This window comes from Trachemys scripta, chromosome 1, assembly GCF_013100865.1.
Source record: "Trachemys scripta elegans isolate TJP31775 chromosome 1, CAS_Tse_1.0, whole genome shotgun sequence".
In the NCBI taxonomy this organism is placed as follows: Eukaryota; Metazoa; Chordata; order Testudines; family Emydidae; genus Trachemys; species Trachemys scripta.
Genome location: NC_048298.1, coordinates 237,074,423 through 237,080,802, shown reverse-complemented (window position 1 = coordinate 237,080,802; position 6,380 = coordinate 237,074,423).

Genomic DNA, 6,380 nt, shown 5'->3' with positions numbered 1-6,380 from the left:
GAGCATTTTATATCAAAGCAGCAGAGGCTGCCTTCTCAATGAGAATCTGGCGGATCTGGCTCTGCCAGAAAAGCTGTTGCTGCTGTCATCAACTGTCTAAATTTGTCTGTGTAGAAACAGAGGTTGGGAATACTTGGTAAAAGTATTTTACCATTTTCCCTAGGAATCTTATTTTTGTGCAATAAATTTAATCACTTTAGAATATGTTATAAGAGGTGACTTCTTTATCCAATGTATTGCACTTTGGATGCTATATATCTTGGTGTGTTTTTTAACCAAGTTGGTAATCATTGCTAAAGTACAAATTATGCAAAGTAAAGCCACATTCCAAAAATAGTTAAAATGAATAAATCATTTGTAAGGATTTTTTTAAAAATTAGAAATACAGCTGCTCTAAAGATTCAGACCTGGCTCCTACTAAGGTGGGTTTTTTTTTGTTTTTTGTTTTTTTTTTTGGTTTGTTTTTTTAAGGAAAAAACAAACCACCATCTATACACACCATCAACCATTCACAACCCCCATTAGCCTCCCCCACACACGCACACACACCCCTCTCCAGTACACACTCTGCTCACCTCTCATGATTAGACACATACCCAGCCACTGTCCCCTAATCCTCTCCCCCGCACCCTAGCATGCATAAGCAATCAGTGTTTTGTTCTTTCTGGGTAAAGAAGACATAAGTGATAAATATACAGGGATATTATTTTTCTGTTGCTTGCAAGAAACTGAAAAGCAACATTCAAAGGTAAGTTTGATACTTTGGGATGGTTACTGGGTAGTCCTGGAAGAAGACACATTTTAATTTTGGTTAGAGTTTTTTGTTTTGTGTTTGTGTGTAAACTTCCCTGTTAATGGCTTATTCTCATAAACAGTTCGAGATGAAAAGTGTATAGACTGCATTCTACTGTCAGCGCACCAATCATATGCTCTGTACTGTTTTCTTCTTCATCCTCCACTTTGATGCTAGCTCCACCTTTTGCATGGAACCAGCAGCTAGGTAGCTGTCCATGCTTCCTCTGCTGCTGCATTCCCAGCATAGATCCTGGTCATGATCTCCAAGAGCTCCTCTCCCCCCCCCCCGCCCCGCCCCCCAGGCCCACCCTCAGTACTGCACCACCTTGGGTTTCAGAATTTTCCACTTCAGCAGAATCTGAGGTGGGTCCTTGAGTCTCACTAGCGAGAGTCCAGGGCTTCCTCCAGGTTCCATTCTCCTACTTACAAATGGAGATCTTTGAGAAGAGTAGAGCCAGGGATTGGGAAATTCGGTCCAGCCATACCTGGGGCCTGGTATCATTCCAGCTTTGTTGCTGACCGTACTGGATGGCCTGGGGAATGCTCCAGCACTCAGATCAACACTACCACTCTCTCTCAGAAGCAGATTCTGTAGGAGAGAGCCTTTGGCTGCTGGTACTGAGAGGCCTATGACAGTGGGTACCAATCAACCTATGGACTCTGTATTACTGGACTCCCCCCGCACGTCAGTGCAATAGTCATTCCCAGTACTGCAGGACTAATCTTGGGAAGTTTCTCCCTTGCCTTCCCTTAATGCATCATCCTACTCACTAGATAAGACACTAGTACCAGAGGCATTCCCGGGTATACCAAGAGCTACTCAGAAGATTGGCTGCTTTTGTTCATATACAAGTAGAGCTAGTGGAGGAGAATACCCCTAAACTGATGATTCGGCTTGGCTACAGCAGGAAATAACTCTTCCCAAAAATGAGGCCCTCATGCAGCCTACCTATGGCAAGCCCCTTCCTCCATTCCCCCTGTGGCCAAATGAACAGAATGTTTGAGAAGTATTTATTTGAATGCTATGCTGGGCTCACTAGTAGTGGCCATCGTGAATGAGAAGAGTAGTCAAGACTGGGCAACAGCCACCCCTAAGGAAAAAGATCCAAAAAACCTTGGTCGCTGGGAGAAAGATTAATTCTGTGGTGAGTTTACAGCTCTGCATTGCCTAAATGTGGTTATAATAATTGGAAGGCAATCTCTCAATTTGCAAATAAATTGCTGGAAAGGACTAGGGAGCAGTTTCAGTCCTTTATTGTGGAAGGTTATCTATAGTCATCAATCAGCTCTGCAGGCTTCCTTGGATGTGGCGGATTATGCTGCTGCAGGTATGGCTACAGAAGTGGCTATGTGCCATTCATCCTGCAAAATGCCCAATTGTAACATCATGGGAAATTCTGCAATGACAGCAAGTTATCATGGTGACTTATTGATGTAAATGTTAACAAAGATAAGGGGAACTAAGAAAATAGCCTATGAAAAGCAGGGCACCCCCAACATTTATGGGATGTGGAAGGCAGTTTGCAGTATTGATTGGTGTATTTTGTGGCATATTTTCACAATCATCATCAATTAACACCTCTTTGATAATCTTGCAGCTTTACCTGTTATCCTGGGCCAACCAGTCATGTCAGCTTCTTTCAGCCTTCGTCTAAAGCCTGATACGGCTAAACTGAAATTTGACAGGCCTCAGGCCTGTAGTCCTTACCTTTATAGCCTTATCTTACTTATATACATAACACACACTTACCAATAATAAATGCTTATCAATCCGATACCCCTATCCTACATATTCCCACACTTATACCTACAATTTAACTTTGTTAATCCCCCATTGATTACTTATGAATTAACCACAATATATAACAATTACATTATTAAATAAGGTGATTAGATTGTAATGTTTATGGCAGATGAGGACCCCAGGAAAGAGGTCCAGGCCATCCTGGAAGAGGGGCAAGGGCAGCATTGCAAGCAGGTTCAGCCACGGCTGACTCTGCAGCATAACCCTGGCCTCAGCCATAACCCTGAGGAGGGTGGCGTGACTGCAGTCCTTGGGCCTGTCAGCAGAGGTCCAACAGTCCATCCAGGACCTCCCTTTTGGGGGGCAAGCTCTGTTTGCAGAGAAAACAGACGATAAGCTGCACTGGTTAAAGGACTTGTGCACCACTCTGAAGACCCTGGGCCTGTACACCCGGGGCAGCAAAGAAAGTGGTTTAAGCCGTAGCCTCCCCATCAGTAGTGTAGCCAGCCTAGGCAGGATGTGTTGCTCATGTTCATTCCAGAAGAAGAGCAAGGGCTACAAATGCCATCAGGGCCAGCAGCCCTCTACCTCAACACAGGTTAGCTCTTCCCGCTCCCAGCAGGGGTCGAAGCGGGCATTTTGAGGATGCACCCAAGGGCAACATTCTGTCCACTGTCCTGGATCCTGGCCCTTTCCGCTTCTCCAACCAACTTTCATTTTTCCTCCCAGCCTGGGCACCTATAACATTGGACTATTGGGTCCTCAACACTGTGGCACAGAGCTATACCCTCCAATTTGTTTCTATCCCCTCATCCCACCCGGTCCCTCTTCAGGGACCCTTCTCACAAGAGTCTATGGCAGGGGTGGGCAAACTTTTTGGGCTGAGGGCCACATCTGGGTGGGGAAATTGTATGCAGGTCTGGGGCAGGGGATTGGAGTGCGGGAGGGAGTGCGGGGTGTGGGAAGGGGTGCAGTGTTCAGGAAGGGGCTCAGGGCAAGGGATTGGGGCAGAGGAGGGGGTTGGGCTGCACAGGGGTGCAGGGTGCAGCAGGGAGCTCAGGCAGGGGGTTGGGGTGCAGGGTGTATGAGGGGACTCAGGGCAGGGAGTTGGGGTGCAGGAGTGCAAGGTGCAGGCAGGGGGCTTAGGGCAGTTGGGGGCCGGGGTGCAGGAGGGGTTCGGGCTCTGGCCCGGTGCCGCTTATCTAAAGCAGCTCTGGGGTGGCAGCGGTGCACACCGGGGCCAGGGCCGGCTTCCTGCATGCCTGCCCTGGCCCCGCGCCGTGCCGCTCCAGGAAGTGCTGCAGCCCCAGGGAGGGCGGGCAGAGGGCTCCGCATGCACTGCCCTTGCCGTTCCTCCAGGTACCTCCCCCAAAGCTCCCGTGGTTCCCCGTTCTCGGCCAAAGGGAGCTGCGGGGGCGGTGCCTGGAGGCAAGGGCAATGTATGAAGGAAGCCCTCTGCCCCCCCTCCCCCCCGCCTGGGGGCCGCAGGGAGGTGGTGTCGGCTGCTTCTGAAAGTGGTGTGGGGCCCGCAGCAGCACAGGGGGCAATCCCACGGGCTGGATCCAGCCCACAGGCCATAGTTTGCCCACCTTTGGTCAACTGCATCAGGAGGTGCAGGGCCTGCTGTGTGTAGCCTGATTTGGGGTATGTTAGTAGGGTTGATTTAATTTATCCACTTCATTTAATTTTATTTAATTAATTTTAAGTAATAATTTTAATAATGATTATTATGGATATTAATTAGTATGGGATTTGGCTCACCTATTTGTTTGATCAGAAGATAAAGTTCGTACTGAATCAGGCTTCACAGAGTTTATAAAAGGAACTTTGGGGGTATGACAGGAAGTTTACACTGAGACAGATACAGTCATAAAGACATTTTATTAAAATCAATGAAATAGCAAGCAAATGCCAAAACAGTTAGAATTACAGTTACACTTGTATTACTGTTATTCAAGAGATACATATGATAATGCTATATTCAATAATGCAATATAAGCTGCAAACGTGATTAATACTCATACTGTTTTAATAACCTGCTGTTGGCAGATGCAGCGGCCGCCTTGGGCGTTTTCGCACCTCTGGCAGAGGAAGCTAATGCAGAGCTGTTTATTCTCTAGTTTAACTCTAAGCTTTACTAAAATAAAATATATGGGAATCAAGTCCCTTTTAGACTTACAGTTTAAAAAGAAATGGAGAACGACCTATCAATAGTTAATAGCCGTCGATACGTAGTTGAAGGTGGAGGCAATGAAGAGTAGACAGGAGCAGATAGGTGGATAGATTGCCTGTCTAATGGCGAGCTGCCTCTCCTTTTTATAGGGCATTAGTCAGAAATCCTTCCTCTTATGCCCAAATTTCATTCTTCCCCCACAGAAATTTTAGGGTACACTTACCCCATAGGCTAGTATGTATGTGTGTGGTGTACTTGTGAGTTTTGTGGGCAAAAATCCTCTTTTTCCACCCTTTATTCCTATTGGTTCAGGTAAAGGTCTCTAGACATCTGCGTGGGTGTTTTGTCAATTTTACTTTTCTGAGTAAGGGTCTCAAAATGTGTTAACTTCACATTAGCTTAACATACAGGGTTTTGGCCTGTAGTTAGGTCTCTTGCATTACAGCCAAACTTACTTTTAATATAAAATCTATAAGCCTAGTACGTCAAATACTCAAATTTAAAAGGTTTCAGAGTAGCAGCCGTGTTAGTCTGTATCCGCAAAAAGAACAGGAGTACTTGTGGCACCTTAGAGACTAACAAATTTATTAGAGCATAAGCTTTCGTGGACTACAGCCCACTTCTTCGGATGCATTTAAAAGAAAGATCTATTTCTACAGACCAGCATATTAATCCTTAGGGCTACATGTGGGAGGAGGGGATCGTGGAAGAACTCCCATAGAACTCAGGGGCAAGGGGTTCTACTCCCATACTTTCTGATCCCAAAGGCCAAAGGAGGCGTAAGGCCCATCCTGGACCTGCGAGACCTCAATAAGTATCTCAAGAAGTTGAGGTTCCGCATGGTCTTCCTGGCCTCCATCATCCCCTCCCTGGATCGGGAGACTGGTATGCTGCCCTCGACTTGAGAAGGATGCGTACTTTCATATAGTGACCTTTCAAGGACACAGATACTTCCTCCACTTCACGGTGGGATCCGCGCCCTACCAGTTTGCGGTGCTCCCCTTCGGCCTGGCAACGGCACCGAGAGGGTTTACAAAATGCACGTCGGTGGTGGCAGCTTACCTCAGGTGTTGGGATATCCTGATCTATCCTTACCTCGATGACCGGCTGGTCAAGGGTCACTCCAGATCTCAGGACCAGGATAACGTCGCGATGCTGCTGACCACGTGGAGGAGACTGGGTCTGTTGATAAACTAGGAAAAATCAACATTAGACCCTGTACAAAGAATAGAATTTATTGGGGGTGGTCCTCAACTCCACCAGGGCGAAGGCGTTTCTGCAGCACGACAGGTTCCAGACAATGAGAGACCTCATCCCTGGAGTCTCTGTGTTTCCTCTCACAACAGCCAGGGTCTGCCTATTGCTGCTGGGCCTCATGGCGGTGTGCATGTACATCATCTGCCATGTGAGACTCCAAATGTGACCGGCTCCAGCAGTGGCTGGCTAGGGTCTATTCCCCATCCAGGGATCACCTGGACAAGATGCAGGGCCGGCTCTAGGCACAAGCAAAACAAGCTGGTGCTTGGGGCGGCACATTTTTAGGGGCGGCATTCTGGCGTTGGAGGTGCACCGAGGCCATGAAATTGTGGAACTGGTGTGTTCACCCCAAAACGAATGGGAAATACGACAGTATCCTCCAATCGATAGTCCAGGAATAGGGCTTTCCAT